This window comes from Protopterus annectens, chromosome 9.part0 (genome assembly GCF_019279795.1).
Source record: "Protopterus annectens isolate FY-2018-M chromosome 9.part0, PAN1.0, whole genome shotgun sequence".
Taxonomy (NCBI): Eukaryota; Metazoa; Chordata; order Ceratodontiformes; family Protopteridae; genus Protopterus; species Protopterus annectens.
The window spans coordinates 399,028,344-399,050,333 of NC_056743.1; the positions used below are offsets into that span (position 1 = coordinate 399,028,344).

The 21,990-nt window shown below is 43.5% G+C and overlaps 1 long non-coding RNA gene across 1 annotated transcript in view; it reads right to left on the minus strand.

Annotated features, from left to right (window-relative positions):
• LOC122811232 overlaps nucleotides 1-20,550 on the minus strand; it is a 55,692-nt gene extending 35,142 nt beyond the window's left edge. The window contains exon 1 of the long non-coding RNA XR_006366229.1: nucleotides 20,400-20,550. This is a non-coding gene — a long non-coding RNA (uncharacterized LOC122811232). The remainder of the gene's footprint in view (nucleotides 1-20,399) is intronic.
• Between the last annotated feature and the right edge of the window lie 1,440 nt (nucleotides 20,551-21,990).

Below are 21,990 nucleotides of genomic sequence, written 5' to 3' on the forward strand. Positions count from 1 at the left end.
ACATCGTAAGTCAAGAGTGAAGTTCTGTAAGTTAATCTTCTTTGTTCCAGCAGGGTAAGCTATAGTTACTTTCTTGAAGCGCAGTACATAACATACAGTTCTGTATAAAATCATAGCAATATTCACAAATGACAATTTACAAAATTCCAGCTAGCAACATTTCGGTTGGTCACAATCTCCCCCCCCCCCCAAAAAAAAAACCCAAGCTAGTTTAAGTGACCCTTGAGAAACGTCGCTAGAGAGGGTTTAGCCTATCTGGGAATACCTTACCCCATTCCCTGTCTTGAGACCCCATCTGTGTTGACATTGCTACCACCACTGCGGTGCTGCACTGTCATATCATATTGCTTGCAACCCTTGGCTCCACCTTAGCAACTGTCATTTTGCTGGCTGGCTCAATGTAACCTGTGATGTCACTGCACTAGCCCAGTAAATCAAGGAGCCTCAATCCTCACCACTAGCACCAGTGAGGGATGTGCACATTGGGAGGATGACAAGTACACACAGTAAAGTACAATTTTCCTTAAGGGCATACAGAGCACAGTCAATCTGGGGCTGTTTCTCCCTCTCCAAATCCTCAATAAGACTCCCCCACTGGCACAGCTATAGGGTTAAGATCTCAGAAGTGGTCATGCCAAAACCTCCACCACCCTCTCTTGCCCAACCAGTGCTTTGTGTCCCTGCCCAAGTAGCTGACACACAGCAATCCGATTTATACACATACAAACACTTCCTGGGGAAGGCTGGCACACGTTTACTAGCTATGCCCCCTTTTGCCCTGGCTATAAGGTGGTAATCACTGCCAACTACCCTTAGCTACTATAAGGCCCTTCCCAAAGAGTGACGAATTCCACTGTGTAATGTTACTGTTACCCAAATGGTAAGTGTCCAAACTTTTAAGGCTATTTAAGGAGTGGTCTGTACAGTGTCCCCAAATACATATGCAAGTACTCCAAGCTTCTCAACAAAACCAGCTACAATTAAAATGTTTAAATGTAGTTAATAATAAACAGCATAAGACAATACTTAATACAGTGACAACAGATGTTTACAGGTACAGAGACTAATACAAAATGCACAGACTATCAAACATTTCTGCTGGGTCATCTCAGATTACATAATTCTTGTCACCACTGCCTTTAGTTCCCAGGCTAACAGGAACTTAAAATATAAACACATCTGTGTTAAAAATACTTATTTTTCAAAAGTTGCCTGGAACTGGAAGTAGTAAAACCAGTTAAATACTTTTGCCCTTGAAACCTGTAATTTAGTTTTCTGCTTCCAGACAATAGAAAGAATTTCTAGCTGCAGACATTTGCTCTCTCTTTGCTGTATTAACTAACTTCATAGCACATTGTAAAACCTACTTATTTTCTCAGAGTTTGCAAGTTAACTATGTTCTAACTTCTACCATGAAAACATACATTTGCATAGGCATAGCACATAACTTTTAGTTATGTACTCACCATAACTTCAGATGTTTGGGATCCATCTCGCCTACATTCTGACTGATGGGTTCGGAGCCGATCCCTCGGCTCCGACTCGGCACGCTTATGCCAAAGAGCGAAGTCTCTTATTGGCTGAGCTTATTATATCCCAGGATGCACCACTACCAGTCCCCCAGATCTAGTTTGTCCGCATACATGCACACATGCACGCACTGATTATATAACATCGTCAGATGAAACAAGATACAAACAGTAGAACTCAAACCGTTCAATCTCTTCTGATCTCCAAGGCAGGGGGAAGGAGGGTGGGTATTAGGAATGTAGGAGATGGATCCCAAACATCTGAAGTTATGGTGAGTACATAACTAAAAGATGTTATGTGATCCTATCTCGCCTACATTCTGACTGATGGGACAGCGTCCCTAGCAACTGAATCCTGGGTGGCTCACTGGAAAACACTCCTGAGTACCGTGGAACCAAATGATGCTCGCCCTTTAGATGCCACATCCAATTTATAGTGGGAAATGAAAGTGTGCGGATTGGACCAAGTAGCCGCAGCACAAATCTCAGAAATAGCGAGCTTGGAATGAAAAGCTATAGAAGTCGCCATAGCTCTGGTAGAGTGAGCTTTGATAGATGTTGTAAGTTGCTTATTCGAAGAGGAATAAGCCTGAGTTATACAATCTCTGATCCATTTGGAGATAGTAGCTTTTGTGATGGTTTTACCCAAATTATTGTCTGAGAAGGACACAAACAACTGGTCTGATTTACGAATTTGCTGAGTCCTGTCTAAATAGAAGCGCAATTGCCTGTGAACATCCAATTTATGGAGAGTGTATTCTGCTTCATTGGAGAATTTTGGAAAGAAAACTGGTAGTTCTAGAGATTGTTGGAGACAGAGATTAGAACAGACCTTTGGGACAAAAGATGGATTAGGCCTAAGTGATACTCTATCCTTGTGAAAAATCAAATACGGTGGTTTGATAGATAGAGCTTGAAGCTCTGAAACTCTTCTTGCAGAGGTAATTGCAACTAAGAATGCAGTTTTCCAAGACAGATATTTTAACTCACATGTAGCAGCCGGTTCGAAAGGGGAAGATGTTAATGCACGAAGCACCAAATCAAGATCCCACGGAGGCGCAGGATGAAAAACTGGGGGTCTTAACAGGCCCGCACCTTTAATGAAAGTTTTGCATAATCTGCTGCTCATCAATGGAGGATCCATGGATTCGTGAAATTTAGAGATAGCCGCTAGTTGGACTTTAATAGTAGAGACAGAAGATCCTTGATTAAACAGGGATGTTAAGAATTTCAAAACCTCTGGGATCGAGCAGTGATAGGGTCTAAGCCCCTGAGTTGAGCCCAGATAGCAAACCTCTTCCACTTACTGAGGTACAATTTCTTAGTGGTGGGTTTGTGGGCCGAAGATAAAATGTGAATAACTTCCGGGTCTAATGTGTGATTTCTAACTAAAGTCGGAAGTGGAGGAGCCAAGCTGTCAACTTCAAGGAGTGAAGGGACTGATGTTGTCGTCCCGACTGATGAATTAGCAGATCCGGAGTTAGATCTAAAGTCCAAGGATCGTCCACCGCATGTTTCTTCAGGTAGGGAAACCATACCTGACGAGGCCAGTGCGGAGCAATCAGTATCATTGTGGACCCCAATTGAGAAGCTTTCTGAATGACTTTGGAGAGAAGTGGAATCGGAGGAAAGGCATAAAGTAGCCCTGTTGGCCAAGGTTGTGCTAGAGCATCCATAGCTGCTTCCCCCTGATGTGGAGTCAAGGAGAAGAACCTTTTGCACTTTGTGTTTTGTGGTGTTGCAAACAGGTCGCAGCACAGCGTCCCCCATCTCCTGAGAAGCTGAGCTGCTACTGTTTCGTTTAGGGACCACTCGTGAGGAGAGAGAATTGTCCTGCTTAATCTGTCTGCCAATATATTTGATTTCCCCAGAATGTGGGTCGCTACCAAGAAATGGCGGGTAGCTACAGCCCATTCCCACACCCTCATGGCCTCTCTGCAAAGGGGGTAAGATCTGGTCCCTCCTTGTTTGTTTAGATACCAGACCACCGACATGTTGTCTGTGTGGATGGCAATTATGCCCTGAGGGAGAAAGTTGTGTAAGGCCTGTAGGGACAGAAGTACAGCCCTCATCTCCAATACATTGATGTGGAGAAAAGTTTTGTCTGGAAGCCAGGAGCCCTGAACTAACCTGCCCAGACAATGCCCCCCCACCCTGTCTGGGAGGCATCTGTCGTCAGGGTGACCACTGGAGAGGGAATAACAAAAGGACTTCCCTGATTTAGATTGGATGTCTGAAGCCACCAGCGAAGGTCCCGTTTGCATGTTTCTGTAATCATAACGGGGTGATTGAGGGGGAGATCCTGAAAGGACCATTGAGCCGATAATAGCCACTGAAGAATTCTCATGTGTAATCTTGCCAGAGGAACTAGAAGAACCGTGGCAGACATCGAACCTAAAACTTGTAGGACCATCCTGGCTGGGGCCTTGGATTTTGAATCAGGGCTTGAACTTGGCCTTGTAACGTTTGGATCCTTTCGGTAGGAAGAAAAACGCGCATCAATTTTGAGTCTCTCTCTGCTATGAACCTTATGCGCTGAGAGGGCAGCAAGACAGACTTTGACCAATTGAATGTAATTCCCAGGGTAGCACCCAGGGAGATGGTGGCTTTGAGGTTGTCCATTAGTAGATGACTGGTGGTGGCAGTCAGGAGCCAGTCGTCCAGATAGGGAAACACTTGGAATCCAAGACTCCTCAGGTGAGCCGTTACTACTGCCAAACATTTGGTGAACACCCTGGGGGCTGTGGTGAGACCAAAGGGCAGAGCACAAAATTGGAAATGACTGTCTCCCAGGCTGAAGCGCAGATACTTCCTGGACGCCCGATGTATCGGTATGTGATAATAGGCGTCCTTGAGATCTATGGAGCACATCCAAACATCCTTCTCCAAACAATGGGAGAATGGATTGTAACGCGACCATTCGGAATTTGGATTTCGTGACAGATTGGTTTAGTCTGCTGAGATCCAATATTGGTCTCAGGTCCCCTGTCTTTTTTGGCACTAAAAAGAACCTTGAGTAATTTCCGGATCCGATCTGGTCTGTGGGGACCGGTTGGATGACTCCTTTTTCTAGCAGCTTTAAAGCTTCTGCGGCTGCAATTTCCCTTTGACTGGGTGGTGGGTCCGGGATTTTTTTGGACGGTGGGGGTGAGTGTGTGAAGGGGATGGTGTAACCTCCGGCAATAATCCGAAGCACCCATCTGTCCTGAGTGATTGACTCCCAGGCTTTTAGGTGCTTGGCAAAACGGCACCCGACTGGCTCCGGAGCAGCACAGCCGGGCAATCTCTCATGAAGTGTGGGAGGCTGAAGAGCCACGAAAGGACTCGCGGTCTCCAGAATTGCGGGGCCCTCTGCCGCCTCTGGGACGGCGTCTCTCAGAAAAATTTCCCCGTCCTCTGCCTTTGGAAGGGGAATCTTCCTGCTGTTGATGGAAAAACTTACGTGATTTGCGGAACCACATCTTCCCTCCTCCTTTAGCCTTGGGATAAGGCCGAAAGGGAGTGGAATAACGTGCACCTACGGCAGATAAAGTTTTTCCTTCTTGCTCACAGCGGGTAAGAGTGTCTTTAACCTTGGGTCCAAATAAAGAGGACCCATCAAAGGGAGCGTCGAAGGAAGACTTGAAGGCCTCCATAAAACGACACAACGGAGCCAGGCTTGTCTCCGTGAGAGCCACGCCTGTGCCTGCCGCTCTACCCGCCCCTTGACGCATCTGAAATGAGCCTCTTGGACGAGTTAGAAATTGAAGCAAGGATAGCCAACTGAGAGCTAACCGACTGGGCTAGCTGCTCAGGTAGGTTACCTAAGAGGGAATCTGACAGCTCCTTGACCAGATCCCTCTGAAGCCTGGTAAAATGTGCCAAATAATTCAGGGACCTTAAAGTAAAGGCCGCTGAAGTCAGGTCGCTTCCGTGCAGTCCATGCTCCTAGACTCCTTATTAGGAGGATGGACGGACGTTGAAGCCTCTGCCACGTCCTGTTGTGTAGCAGATGCCACCACCATGGCATCTACAGCCACGCCTTTAGTGAGGAACTCCTTCTCGGGTGGGGCAGACAAAAATTTGTTAGGACGAGAAGGGACTGATTCCACGGTATCTGGATGTTCCCATGCCCTCCGACAAACTAAATCCAGGAGCTCGTCAAAGGGCGGAGACACCCAGAAGGCGGAGGGCTGAGCCCCGAAGGCCTTGAGGAGCACTGACTCATCAGCAGAGGGGGGTTCAGGCCCAGGGGCTCCGCTGCCTAAGGACAGGGGAACTGCCAAAGACCCAGTCTCCACGCCCAGGGAAGGTGCCGGTAAAGCCGGAGAGATGGCCGAAGAAGACTTGGCCAAGGCACTCCTCATAACTCTGAAAGCCGGACCCCCAGAATCCTGGGAGTGTCCGGTCCCCGGAGCCATGATAGCAGATGGAAGTCCCGCAGCCGAAGCACCGAGAGGGAGGCTCGGAACCGACAGCATAGGTCCCGAAACATCACCCCCAGGTCCAGCCGAAGAAGTCCGTGTACCAAACTCTGACCCGAAGGCCAGGGTTGGAGTAAGGGTCGGAGCCGACCCTAAGATCTCCACCGGCTCCAACAGCACCTGCTCCGACGGAGCCGAAGTGGTCGGAGGAGGAATAGCAATGACATGGGCATGGGCCATCGGCTCCGAAGCCAACTGGGTTGGAGCCGAAACAAATTTTGAAAGACTGGGGACTGAAACAGTCTTTGGAGCACCCTGTCTATGTCCGAATCTGACATCCTCGATGACCTAGAGGATACTGAACGGGTTCGAGATGGCCTCTCCAACGGCCCCAAGGGGCTAGGGGACCGGCTCCGAGGCGACTCGATGACTATCGGCGCCGAAGGATTATCCACACTAGTTTCCATCGGTGCCGAGGAGGACTTCGGCGCCGAGGAGGAAGTGTCTGAGCGGACAACCTTTGTCGGCTCCGAGACCAGTGGAGCAGACAAAGGTGACCCGCCTCTCGATGCCCCAGCCATCGGCTCCGAAGCCAGAGGAGTCGAGACTGGTGGCATCGAGGCAGACCGTTCCGCCCTCGGCTCCGAAGTCCTTGGAGCCGAAGGAGAAGCCTGCCTTTGTCTTTTGGCGGTCGGATCCGACGGACTGGTCGGAGCAGACGCCCTTTTCTTTTTAGCGGGAGAAGGAGAGGATGCTAAAGCTTCTTCAATAAACACAGAGAGAGTGGTCATCTGTGATCGACATTTTAAAGTTGCACTTGGTGCACTTTTTAAAACCTGAAGGCCTAGGTACCTGTGACATTCCGGTGAATTAAAGTTCAAAAACACAGTACAAACACTGTAAATTATTAAGAAATTCTCGTCTTTTTTAACAAGAAAGATAAACTAATTACAGTATAAAGGATCCGAGATCCCTAACAAAACAGAAGTCACCTACAATCAAAAAGACCGGGAAAGGCCTTTACACACAAGAGGTACTCCTAGTCAACACTCACAACACAAGAATTTACTAAGTAAATTCCACCAAACACACTCAAAACACAAGAATAGCTGTTAAAACAGCTTTTGTTGAAGAAAAATAGAAATTCCTGACAGAAACTAGTGAAATTAATCACTACTTAGCTCAGCCAGCTCGAGACCACGTCTTCACTTGTTAGCGGCAAACGAGATCTGGGGGACTGGTAGTGGTGCACCCTGGGATATAATAAGCTCAGCCAATAAGAGACTTCGCTCTTTGGCATAAGCGTGCCGAGTCGGAGCCGAGGGATCGGCTCCGAACCCATCAGTCAGAATGTAGGCGAGATAGGATCACATAACATCACACAGTTCATTTATTTTGTAAGACAAGCCTATGGATCATATTAATATTTACAAATGACATAGGATTATTTAAAAATGCTAGCTAGCTGGGCTGGCAGCCTCACAGCCATGTTAAGGGACTGCGGTCTGTAACTACAGTTAATTTCCTTCCATACAGAAGGCTGAAGTTTCTGCAGTGCCCACACTATGGCTAGGCATTCCTTTTCTACAGCTGCATAGCATTCCTCCATGGGTTGGAGCCTACAACTGAGATATACCCACTGGGTGCTCTTCTCCCTCTGAGGAAACCTGGCCAAGTACAGCCCCCACCCCATGGTTTGAAGCATCCATCTGCACAACAAATTATTTGCTGTAATCTTGACTGGCTAACACAGGGGGTCCTCTCTCTCAAAGCTCCTTTAAGCTTCTGGAATGCCTGCTCATGTGCTAGGGTCCACACTACCTTATCTGACCTGTTTTTCCTGGTCAAGTCTGAGGGGAGCAGCTATGGTACTATAACTGGGGACAAACTTTCTGTAGGTGCCCTGCTGTCTCTAAGAATGTACTCACCTGCTTTTTGGTAACAGGGCCAGGCCAGGCCTGAATGGCTTCCACCTTGGCAGGCTCTGGCCTGATCTTACAACTCCCCATTCTACATCCTAGACAGGAGACCTCTGCCATACCCACATGACATCTGCTGGGCTTAAGGGTCAACCCTGCTCTCTGTACTCTGCCCAGCACCTCCCAGACATACTGAAGGTGCTCTTGCCAGGAATTACTGTAGATGGCATCATCTAGGTAGGCAAGGTCAAAATCTACTGTTCTTGCTAGGATATGAATCTACCAGCCTCTGGAAAGTAGCTGGGGCATTTTTCATCCCAACGGACAACTTAGTGAACTCATACAAGCCAAAAGGAGTTTCAAAGCCTGACCAGTCTCTAGCACTGGGAATCAAGGGCACCTGCCAGTAATCCTTGGCAAGCTCAATAGTGGCAAGATACTTAGCCCCACCCAGCTGCTCTAGGCATGGGGTAAGCATCTGCCTCTGTGTGACTAATTTCCTGTAGTCCACATAGAACCTGGTGCTGCCATCCCTCCTTGGTACCAGCATCACTGGGGAGGTGCAGGGACTGCTGGACTCCTGAATTACCCCTTGTTCCAACATTTCCTCCCTCAGAGTCTGATTCATTCAGGCACCCTATAAAGGGCCTGCTTAATGGGCCTTTGGGGTCCTGTATCCACATGCTGCTGCACCAGGTGGGTCCACCCTGGTTTCCCAGTGAACATGCCCCCCAAACTCCTGTAACACTGATCGGATTTCTCAAACCTGGGTAGGGGATAACTGCTGGGACATTGCGACCCCTTTCCACTGTGGTGTCAGTCCAAGACACACTGAGGAGATCAGTCACCAGATCCGCCTCAGACTCCTCTTGCCACCCACTGTAAATACTCAGCAAAAGGGCCTCCCTATCATGGCAAGGTTTCTTCAGATTAACATGGTAGTTCCCTGCCTCCTGCCTAGCAGTTCTACCATGTAAGTCAACATCACTGACCTTGCTTAATATCTTGTAGGGTCCCTCCCAGGCTGACTGCAGATTGTTGTCTGACAGGAATGAGAATCAATACCTGCATACTCTCTAGCTGGAGCATTTCTGTCATACCAGACCTTTTTCTGCTGTGGTGCTTCTGCAGAGTTCTCCTGGGCCAAGCCCACAAGTTCCCTGAGGTTTAGGACATATGCCACAACAGACTCCTTGTGGGATTCACACTCACCCTCCCACTCATCAATAATCAAATCTAGAGGTCCCATCACCCTGTGCCCATACAACTCAAAGGGTGAAAAACCTGTGGATTCCTGGGGCATCTCTCTGTAAGCAAACAGACAGGGCAAAAATCAGTCCCACACCCTCTTAAACTGGTCTGCAAATGCCCATACATCATCTTGAGTGCAGAGTTTAACCAGACCATTAGTCTAGGGTGGTCTTTAGGTGCTTTACCCCACAGTACTTCCACAAGATAAGCCAGCACCTCTGTCGGTCAGTATTTCTTTTGGGAAAATGACCCTGATGAAAATGTCAAAGCATTTGCTGCCTTTTCTACCTCAGTGGAGGACAGAACCATTGCCGCAGGGTATCTGGTAGCATAATCTACCACTAGGATATACTTTTTTCCCTGTGGAACATTGGGTACTCAGAGGCTCCACAATATCCATAACTACCCTCTGAAATGGCTCCTTAATCACAGGCAAAGGCACTTTCACATTGTCTTCTAACTTACCTACTTTTTGGCACTGCTCACAGGTCCTGCAGTACCCTGTTACATCTCTGGAAATCCCAGGCCAATAGAAGTTCTGCATAATACTTCTCTTTGTATGTTTTATGCCCATATGACCTGCAAAGGGAATATCATGGGCTATGGCTATAAGTGCCAGACAGTAGGCTCTGGGCACTACCAACTGCTGTATTCTCACCCTCTAGCCCTCCCTCAGGAGTCCACTCTATACAGTAATCCTTTATCCCAGTATACAGCTTCCCCCTTCCCTTGAAAATAAGGTGTCTCACTAGCTACCTCCCTCAGGCATTGTAATGTAGGGTCTGAGAGCTGAGCCAGTCTCAACTCTCTCTGTAACCCTTCCCAGCTCCCCTTCCACAGGAAGTCTGGCATCCTCTCGGTGCCTCAATCTCAACCTGGGTACTACTACTCACCGCCGCCCTTGCAGTGTCACTGTCCAAGGGGACATCAGTACCCACAAGCATCTGTGGCTCACTTTGTCTCACTGCTGCAGGGTAGCTCCCTCCCTGAAGTAAAGCACCAGTCCTGGCTGCAAGTGTGCAGTCTGTCTGGGTCTCTCCCAGGCTACCAGACCCACATGCGTCTCCAAGCATGACTGCGTGTAACTGCATGCACAAGGTACTGCATTATCAAATTCATCCCCTATCAGGGCATCCGCAGGGTTATCCTCAAACACATACTTGCTTGGTTCCTTTTCCACCCACCCAGTCAAGGTGAACCCTAGCCAAAAGTATTTGCAATGAGGTTCCTCTTACAGCTCTGACTGGAGTAGACTACCCAAGCAAGTAGTGCTCCTCTAACTACTGCAGGGTTCACAATTGTTAGGTCAGAGGTTCTCTCAACCATAGTCTCTTTCCCATTCACTAAGACAGGATATAATCTCTTGTGGTAGCTTGGTACCCTTGTCATCAAGAAAACTCACTGCTGGCATTGTCATTCCCACCTACTGGCTCTCCCACCTTACCTCCATGGACATCTATATTCTACATGGCCCCACTGGTTACATTTAAAACATGTAACCCTTGATCCTGGACTAGTGGCTTCCCCTGCTACTGGTGGACTCTGTTGGGGCTGTCTGGGCTATCCACCATGGGTTCGCTTAGACCTACGAGTAGCACTGGGTGTCCCTTTCCTGTGCAGTGATGCCCTGCTTGCTAGGTACAGGTCTCCCTTCTCCACCTCATCTGCAGTACTGCATTGTCCATCAGCTAACCAGATTCTCTTGTCCTCAGGCAAAGTGCTAAGGGCTTGTTCCCTCACCAAAAGGTCTGCCAGCCCTTCAAAAGTGGTGACCTGACATTCACTCACCCACCTATGAAGTGCTTAGTTCAGCAATATATTCACACACACTTTCATCTGCTTGCATCTATGCTCACGAAACGTTTTCCTACAAGCTTCAGGTGTTAAAACATTCTAGCAGTTTACAATATTATACTTTAATCAGTATCACACAGTTTAGAAATAACAGTTACAGCTTTATCATGCAGTAAGGGGTCAGGAACCATACTCAGAGCCCTTGGTCAACATTATACTGTTTATACACAAACATATGAAACTCAGAATTATCCCCCTCTGTAAATTGTGGAAGAAATACACTGATCTTTGTTGCTTCTGGGGTTCAGTTACTCCCTTCCCCATTACCTCCATGACTCTGGCGAAGAGTCAGCATTCCTTTTTATGTCGCCTCTGCCTCTCCTTTTCCTCAGCCTCCAGCCATTGCAGTTTCTCATTTTCCTCAGCCTCCAGCCATTGCAGTTTCTCATTTTCCTCAGCCTCAAGATGTCTCAGCTTCTCTGCTGCTCCTATTTCCAAACGCTTGTCCTCCAGGCTCAATTCTGTAACTACAGAAGGATTTTTAAGTCCTCTGTGGAAAAGTTGAGCTGCCCATTTTCTGAGAGCTGTACATCTCCACAGCCAGTCTGATTGTCCCCCTGGTTGCTATCCTGTGATGTAGCTGTGAAACTATTTACTATATTCCTGTATCTAAATGAAACTATGCCCTAGATAAACTTGCTTACAGAGCAAAGCAAGTGCAGATCAGATCTTGATGAGTGGATGTTCATGACAGAGTCTCTCAGAATTCCTACATTGCTATCAAACATTACTGCTGGGTCAGCCTGGATGTCACAGTCACCTGCCTTCAGTTCTCAGGTTAACAGAAACTAACATTGCTGTGTTAAAAATACATCTCTGATGTTTGCAGAACTTGGAAGTCAAAGGAATAAAAACACAACATTTTAAGGTTAGTAATTGCTTCTCTCCAAGACAATAGAAAAAAACGTCTAGCTCTAGACACAGTCTTCTTGCTGCACTGAAACTAACTTTTATAGCACATCATAAAGCACTTAATTTCAACTAATTTCTTTGTAAATTAACCTTGTGTGTCCCAGCAGGGTATGCTGTGGTTACATTATTGAAGCTGTTTGACAAGAATTTAAGGAAAGGGTTGTGGAAATTATTCCAGAGTTAGAGGAATACAAATATCTTCAGACATTACAGCCAGAGGGATAAAATAAATGGGAGTTTAAAAACAGGGTCAAAATAAAAACAGAAATATACAGTTAAGAAGGCTGACAAAGGTTAAAAGTATTGCAGAATAAGGAGAATCTCACAGAACAAGAGGAAGAGTGCTACAGAGAAAATAGAGTATCTGGATAATATTCATGACTTTAGAAAGATTGCAGTTAACTTTTTTTTTACAACTCCTCAAAACACAATAACTTATGCACCAATGTTGAAAGGGATATCAAACTTGGGGAACCTTTGTCAAGAAAAAAAAAAAACTAGGATCCTGTGGAGGTTTTAGAGATATTCTGGAAATTTTAAGAAAATCTGTACACAAAGCATGGAAATATGAAATCAAGAAAGTACAGATGGAAATATTTAGGAAAGAATTATGCCAAGGTTAGAAGTAGACAAGACACAACTAACAATTAAGATGGGAGATGACTAGATAAAACCAGTGATGTTTTTGGAAATTAGGTGGGAAGAAAGTGATGAACTGAAAGATTTTGTGCAACAGTGTTTTAAAAGGAGAGGAAGCCCCAAGACCTTGAAAGAAAGCTGTGGTGGCTGTTACCTAAAGATGGCAACAACTCTTCAGAACCAGCTTCATATAGACCCATTTCAATATTAAACCACAATTATAAAAAGTGTTGGAAACATAAGGAAATGATTGGTATGGTAAACAAGAAAAGTTGGCTTTATCTGAAGATATTTTGTATGCGATAAACCCAGGAAAGGACATCAGCGTTGTGGAAAATTTTGAGTTACACATCTTTTGGGGATATAAAATTGTTGAAAATAAAAAAGGCTATAGCTGTAAATTATGTACCCACATATGAAATTGGTTCAGCAATATCGACATTTATAGTGACATGCGAATAGGAGTAAGGATTAAAAAGGCTTCTGTTATGGCAGCAAAGGATATGTGGGAAGAGATTAAACAAGATACAAAAATTGGAAACTCTTATTTATGGAGATGGATAGCAAGATACAAGCAGTGAAAAATGTTTTTACTCCCTTAGTCTTGGATAAAAGTCAGGCATATTTTTATTAACCAAAGATGTTGCAGAAAATAAAGAACTGAAGGAATTTATCTAGGAGGGAAAGTTAAGTGGGATAAATTGGCCCTTACAATAGAACGAGATGGTTTAGGTTTACCTGATTTGAAGGGATATTTTAGAGCTACAAAGTTAAGACTTATGTAACACGAGCAATAGGTTATAATTCAAAGTGGAAAGGGATGATGATTAAGCAAGGAGGAAATGACAGATTTGGATGCAGTTCTTTAATAAGAATGACTAAACCATACAAAATATTATATTCAAATTAGCAGAATGTTTTCCAAGAACTAAGCCAATACAAGAATGCAGAAATGAGATTTTGCAAATAGTGATGACTGCAAATCGGGGTACATAAAATAAGCAAGAGCAGTCTAATTTACTGGAGAAACCTGGCAAAGGAACAAAGATATTGGAAGAAAACAAGCAGAAAAGTAAGAGTGGAAGGAGGCCAAGAAGACTGCCTTCCCTGTCAGGGGTTGATCTCAAAGTACAGGCAAATGGAAAAGGGATATAAGAATTTAAGTGAAAAACCTGTTCTGGTAGAGTTTTTACTTGAAAATGGAACAGAAGTAGCTATTAAAAGGGATAATTAGCACTGCATATAAAATATTGCATAACCACAAGAATCAGTAACAGGCCGTCAGAAAAGATTATGGAGAGAGACTGGAACAGCAATTTACAAGTACAATGGGAAGACGTTTTATTTAAATAGAATAATGTTAAAATGGTTCGATTTTCTGTTAATGTATGTTAGCCCATATCTTAAGTAATTTAATAAAGGTGGTTAAAAATAATTTAAACCCATAATTATACTTTTTGATAAACTTTCACAAATTCATATATATTGGAAACTGTCCAACCTAGACAGCTTGTTGGAATGCTTTTGTTAACCAGACTTTTATTTCACATGATCGTAAAAATTCCTCTCCGGGTGCACATTTAAATATACATTTAAGCACATGTTTTCATACTCCTATAAATAATTATGGATTATTATCAGTCAACATCTCTCAAGATATGCAACTTGCAGTGCCAGTTTTCTTCAACTGCATCCAACGTTTCACCTGATACCAAGCAGTAGTTTACAAGTCACTTGGTTTTTGAAGTACATACGGAAATATTGCCGTAATTACTGACAATATCTCCAGTATAGGGAGATAAAAATGGACATTGACAATTCTCCCATCTCCCACCATGGTACTTCACACCATAACCCCACCCCATAGCATGTAAGCCTTTCACTTATAAAAATATGAAAATATTAAGTGACAAAGTAATTTTCCCACTGTAGAACATCCTAGATTAACAAGCTTGGCATCATTTTGTTCATAAACCCTTACTCTAATGCTGCCCATTACTAGCTGGTAAGTCACTTGGAGAACCCCAAAAACAGTGGGCACTGTACAGAATTATGGATGTTAAATGAAAGCATACAAAGCTCTATAGGTTGAGTGAGTTAAACACAACATAATACTTTCTTGTATGCCTAGAACTCATGGTACCCAAGGGCTGAATTTTAATCACACACGTGACCACTTTGCTGTTTCTCCGTCATATATCCACAGATGGTTCTCTTCATATTTACTGCTTTTGTAAACCACTCACTTTATTGCAATGTGACTTATCTTGTACATATCAATTTCCCAAGTTAACTTTTAACGGTATACTAAATTTTATTTGCTATGCACACATATAAGTTTTTATAAGGTCAGGTCATTTTTGTTTCTCCATTTCTTATACCACAAGCCACAAATCACTAAATTCACAGTCCTTGACTCTATGCTTTAGATCAGCCACATCTACAATCTATGTAGGGACCTTGTGTCATTGTACTGGACAAACCACAAATTCTTCATAAGCAACCATTAATTCTCAAATTTAGTCAAGGCTATGCTGCCCTCCTCCACTTGGAAAAACACACAAATACTTTCAAGGCTACTTCGTTCCCAATGACAAGCAGGAATGCAGCATACTGTACTAATCCACTCACAGTGAGAACATTTCTGGATCCAAAGTTTCCAGTAAACTGATTCCAGTGGTTATAGCTAAAGTATTTTCCCACTGGAAGTTACATTTTTGTACTTCAAACAAAATAACTTTTGAAAGCAAATATATTTCTTCTCTTCTGCAGATGCAATATCTATAGCTGCAATTTTTTTTTCTTGCTTTCTAACACCACATGGTATCTTGATGGCAAGATCACTAATACTTGCATTCTTGACCTGATGAAGTGTTTAGACTTCACTGTATCAACTCATTTCTACTTCCATAGTACTAAATTCAGATTTTTGTTGATCAGCAAATCGTCTTGAATACACAATTTTCATTCATTCACATCCAGGAAAAGTCACTTTCTAGCACAGATTTTAGGGTTGATTAAATGTAGGACAATGCTTATCTCATTCTATAACCAACCTGGTACACGAGGCCTTTTTTTTTTTTTTTAGCAATTTTGTCCCCTTGCCTGTAGACCATCAGTCCTCTCAAGGATGAGAGTTGGCTGTCAGGCAGCCACCATTAGAGAGACATCAGGGCGGTTCTCTCCTTTTTAGCTTTCGCAATCCCTAATGCACACACCTGGTGAGGCGTGTGGGAGGGAAATGTAATGCAATGACGGAGGATGTCTCCTCACTTCCACAAGAGGCACTCCCTACAGGCATCACATACGTACCCTACACACAAACCCCCCCCCCCGAAGCATGAGCTAGCTTCCCAGTCTCCACCCAGACATTAGCAGGACCCAGTGTGTCCCAGTGTGCATGCAGCCCCTTCCTTCCCCATGGGAGACGTGCAATCCAGGCCTCCTCACTTCTCTCCTTCCCAGTCTCCTCCAGTGTCAGGGCTGCTAGTTGAACCACAACCACACATGAAGCAGCATCCCTGCTCCCCAGAGCAAGGCTGAATTTTAGCTGCATGAGCAATATCATGGCTTTGTCTCATCTCCATAACTGTTCATGTCACTTGTTGTAGCAATTAGTTCTGCATTACAGCCCCATTATTTTCCTTTAAATTCATCATTTCATACATTACAAACCACCATCTCTACGATTCATGCAACTCTCAAAACTCAACCTTTTTCTTAGTTCTTCAGCTTAGTCACAAAAGCATTACAATCTCAGCAACACTTTCTGCCCTTGCAAACCCAAGGATAAATGGATTATTTCTAGGTTTACAATAATTCCTGGATTTCAGTCAATGCTGCTATTTTGTCTTTCCCCTCCAAGAAAAGTGAAAGCATTAACTAACTTCAAGGCTTCTTCTCCAGTGATATGCAGACACACAGTACACAAGGTCTTATTTAAATAATTTACAATGAGGAATAAAATGGATTTCCAGATCGTAATTCCAGGTCTCTCCAAAATCATCTTACAAGGAAAGGATTCTAAGCAGTCACATTTGGAACATTTTCACTACGAAGAATACTACTTCTGTACTTTAAAGATGCTTTTGAAAGTGCATGCATTTCTGCACATTTTTTTTTAAGCCACATATGGCACAGTATGGTGTCTGTACCACAGAGCAATCAACTTCCTGTAACTGGCTCATAATAATTTAAACATATACTCCATATTTCTTGCAAATAAGTTAGCTACTGTGCTTTTCGTAGAAACATAAGGAAGAGGCTGCTTCAAGCAGGGCTAACAGCAGGAAAACCACTGTGCAACATGAGGTGCTGGGGTTTCTGAAAGGAAATGGAGGAGATAGCACAGCAAATCAGCGGAGATATTTGCACATTTGTTCCTTTAAGTATGAAGTAGTGTATATATAGACTTTAAACAGGCTCATTAAGTGCCTCAAATGTGCCATTAAATACAGCGTGGCAGAATCATGCAACGTTGTACCAATCCAACATGCCTGAGTGGAGTAGTTATTGATATGCAACAAGATGTGACATGTGCACTATTACAGCATTTTCAAAGTTCTAGCAATCACTCCATTTTCAGAACAACCTGAACCTAGCTGTGTCATTAATCCTTCAGGCCAAGTATACAAAGGAAACAGCATACTCGATGCTCAGAGGCACTTTTTAAAGAAAGAGCGAGCACAAGATCTGCATCCTGACAGCCAATCTTTAGTGGGCAACTCCAATCATAGTCAGCAACAGCTCTGTCCTCAGGAATGCCTGTAACAGGGTCACATTCAACATCATTGCAACATGCATCGCCAATGATGACAGTCACCCAGCTGTTCCTGCCTGCTAGAGCAGACTCTCAGAGGCATGAAGAGGAATGTGGAGCACATTTCAGCAGATTTTACCAAAACATTAATTTATTTTGTATACAGAAATTTTTGAGATTTATTTGAGAATGTTAGCCAGCGCCATGGCATGGAAGGATAAACTACTGACTACAGCCATGTGAACTGGGCTTGATTAGCAGTTTGGGTTTCTGAGGAGCTGGTATGGGCAGAATGGACTCCAATCCTGGGGAGTGTGTGTGCGCACTTGGGCACATCCCTCACACTAGATCTCAAGCGGGTACTAGGAAAGCAACGAGAGAGAGATGTGAATGGGAGGCAGGGCAGTGGCAGAGTTGTCTTGAAATGTTAGAATACTTCACACACACCCAAGTGCATCCCCATCCCCAGGAAACAACACAAGTGTGTGCAGAGAAAAACAACGGCTTGGACATACAAGTAAACACACTCCACAGCAGCAATGTGACACTACAACACAGTCAATCTCAGATCCAGCCTCTTTGAATGGAGATGGAGAAGCCTTTCACTTCAACCACCAAGAGGAGATTTTCAAATGTGGCTGAAGGGGACTGGTTACATATCTGCACACGTGAATTTATAGATGTGTATTCTGACTCATGGTGCTGTGACAAACTAAGATATTTTCAATGTTTTCATACACCTGTAATACAAAGGAGGCATCTGTAACATTCTTAATGAAAATTTGTACATGCACTACCCTCACTAACATGTTTGATACACAAATTCTTATGTTGAGAGACTGCATAACCATTTTGTGGTGCACAAGATTTCTGTCTGGAAGGCATTTTGATTGAAATTCAGCACTGTCCCCAGCCATACTTCTCCAGGGTCATGTATAGGACTAGTGCCTGAGCAGGTGCCAAAAATCCTATGGCATACAATGCAACTCTTAGAATCTTATCCTAACTAAATAATTGAACATGTGCTACATATTAACAGATTAGGAAGGCTAAGCAGTTATTTACTGATGACAAAACTGGGGAAAGGAGGGGCTCACCTTCTGATTTGTGTGTGAGGCACACCTCTAAACTAGAACAATTTAAGCGGAATTCTATGTTTTCTGCCCCTACTTTATCCATGTTACTAGATAACTGGACAAAGCCTATACAAATATTCCTTACTATTACAAGTTAAGCATTTACACACTTGTTTAAGTAGTAGCCCTTTTTTCTAGCTATATGCAATGACTCATATGCTCATCATGGTACTCCTCGAAAGAAATCTCAGAGTGGCTAAAAAACCCCAACCAGTTTTACAGGTCATAGTTTCAGCTTTCTTCCAAATTCCACTCACTACTCCACTCCCACACAAGGTATTTAACTTAAACAGAATTCTTATCATTTTCTCTGTTGAAACAAGAAATTAAGATGTTCTATTTTTATGCAATTATAGAATTGCACAATCTCCCTTATAGGAAGAACAATTTGACTTTAGGAGTCCTTACATATAAATATCTTACTTTTTTTCTTATAAGTAACACTGGTTTTATATATTTGCCAAAATGCTACTTATTTAGCATACAGATAAAATATGTAAAAAAATAATAAAAAGGGAAGCCACTGACCAAAATGGAGAAATTAAGGACTTCACTCAATCATTTTATACGTGGTGCTGCACAAGGGTGTAGGTAGTCATACTGTACTCAAGTGAGCAGTCTTATAAACTGTATAGATTAGAGAGACAGTTTAGAACTCTTATAACAATGTCTATTATATAGCGCTATACAAATTACACTTCTATATTGTGCTTCAAAAACTTGGCTTTTTATAGTTATAATTACAAACATTTTAAAATAGGGTCTCCTTTTCTGAAGTTTACAGGGGCAGCATTTTTAGGATTGAGTCAAGTTATGAGGGCAGTAGAATAGAGCACAAAATATCAATTTCTGGCTACACCGCTGATGCTACATGCATGTCCTCCTTGTTTAGGTGGGTCTCTTCCCACATTAAAAACAGGTGCAGTAGGTGGACTGAACATGACAAATTGGCCATATGTGTGAGTGGTGTGGAAGAACTACCATGACAGGCCTAGCAACCCAGCAGTGTAAACCTTGGCTCTAGAGGATTGTCCCTGTTAAGTGACACTCCAATCCTGTGTGTGCGCAAAAATGGGAAAAGGGATTGTGTACACAGGTACTTCTAGACAAGAAAACAAGAAAGGGAGAGGTGTTTAAACTAAAAATGCAAGAAAATACACTTACAAGCAGTTATGCTCATCTATACAGAGGAGGTGCAGTTACAGCTATGGAGGCCACATTTTCAAATGCCAGCTGCATATTACCACTTGCATCTATTTGGAGAACAGCAGGATATTGATTTGTTAAAAGGCAAGGGGGAATAACTCTGAAGTCTAGGCCTGTAAAATTGTTGTGGTGCCAATCATTCACTACTCATTTCATGCTCAATAGCATTGTATTACCAGGATGGTCCCTCTGGGCACAAATTAACCCTCAACTGCAGAAACTTGGGAAGAAAAGCTACATAACACTAACATTCTTAATGAAAATTTGTACATGCACTACCCTGACTAACATGTTTGATACATCAAATGGCAGTTTATACAAGTTTATTTACTATCTGTGGGATTTTCTTTCCTACCCTCTGTTCTTACTGACTTTCCACTCACTCTATTAAAGGACAGTAGTAGGATTTTCAATATTACAGTCTGCAAGAGATGCGGGCTGCAATAACTCTTGAATTTCCTGGTAACACTGGCCTATAACAAAGTTATGTCTGAGTCACTAAAAACAGACCAAAAATAATATACCAAATATAAAAAGGAATGAGTGCAGTGGACGGAAACTGACCATGTTTAGGGCACGCATATTCAGTACTTCATTTTTGTGTACTACTAATAAGACACTCATTTCTTAAACGGCTAGTGATAAACCCGCCCCCGCTTGTAACCCTCAGGTCACAGTCAACCACAAACCCAAAACAAAAGGGCGATACTGCCTTTTTTCACTTTCCTATTTTAGCAAAGGCCATTTCAGTGATAAGCGTCTTTATGTTCTGAGTTTCTAAATTTATTCACCTTAGCCACTGCCGGCCTCTCGCCCATGACGTTGCAAACACAAGCGGTTCCTTTCATGGCCACCGGTTCCGATGTAGTGACTTTCCACAGCGCGCGCAGGAAAAGGAGACAGAAAAAAATGACTCTAGGGCAAACCGCGCCGAGCCAAATCGGAAACCTTGTGACCATATCAGGAGGAAGGGAGTGCCGTGACGTCACACCGGATTATTACCATACATGGAGCTTCCCTGTCTGTCGGGGTGGGGAGGGGGGAGATAAACCTGTGGGAAAAAATGGATCCTCCCCTGCTAATGATAATTATAGGATTGCACCGGTAATTTATAAGCAATTAAAACGGATCCCCGTGCCGAGGACCCACGTCCCATTAAGAGAGCTTTCTGTTCTAAAGAGGAAGCGTGCGTTAAGATTAAAGAGTTTGCTGAAGGCTGGAAAAAAAACTTCAAGTTTGTTAGAGGGTGTGGTGTGCCACCCCCGCTCCCACCCCCTTTCCTGGTTGCGGTAATTTCTGCAATAAATGCTTTCAACTACATGCATAAATATATAGTAATTAATATCAGTTGGCGGTCGTTGCAGTTGCAGACAGTAATACCCAGGAGGTTCAGCTGACTACTCTAACGGTTAACAGTTTAAATAATGAAAGTTGTAAAAAGCATCATATTAGCTTGTATAATGACAATGGGCATTTAAAAAAGCTGATGATTCTCATATAATTCTGTTACATTTATGGTAGAAGTAAAAGTTACTGTGTTCTCATACGTCTCGTCTACATCATTTATTTACTCTTACAAATGAAAGGTGCTCTCTTGGATATGAAGCTGCAAGTTCAATACCTACAAATGCAATTAGTAATAATTCAGTACCATAAAATAGACATTCTTGCATTAAGACTAGAATTTGTACTGTACTTAAGTGCATGTGGAGCCTTTTTTGCAGCAGAACAATGTTTAACAGTGTATTTCCTTTTTAATGAAGGAATCTGCTCCTATGCTTCCCATGCTTCTTTAAATTGTTTTACACCCTCTGATTCAGTAAGGCAGGCAAGCCATTTCACACATTCACCAACCCTTTCCATAAAATAATTTTGCATTGTGTTTGCCAGAATCAGCAATTCAATCTTTAGATTATGTCCTCTCATTTTGTCATCCAAATTAATGGCTATTTCACAAAAAAAAAGTGGATTACCCCCTCAGATGAGGGGGAGCAGCTACTCTGGTGGGGGAATTTAAAAAGTATTGTGGCGGGACTGACTTTGTATTCACAAGTCAAGGTACAATGTATCAGGAGACTGACCAATTATTGAAGCAGCACTGTAGGGGCTGTAGTGGACATGGTGTTCAAACGAGAGCTGAGTTATGGTCATAGGACAAAGCTCTCAAGCTAGTGGTCAGTTTATGCCTCCACCTTCAACTGTGGTAATGAACTTTGATTAGTGACTGAAAAGATGGCAGCACAGATACAAGTGGCACAAATGACGTTTGTTCATAGCATAGTTGCTAGGCTCTGTCTCTCACTGAATGAGGAGATGGGAGGACATTGGAGTACAGCCACATCTCTCCCAGGTTTAGAGGAATCAGACATAGTTGGGCACCTT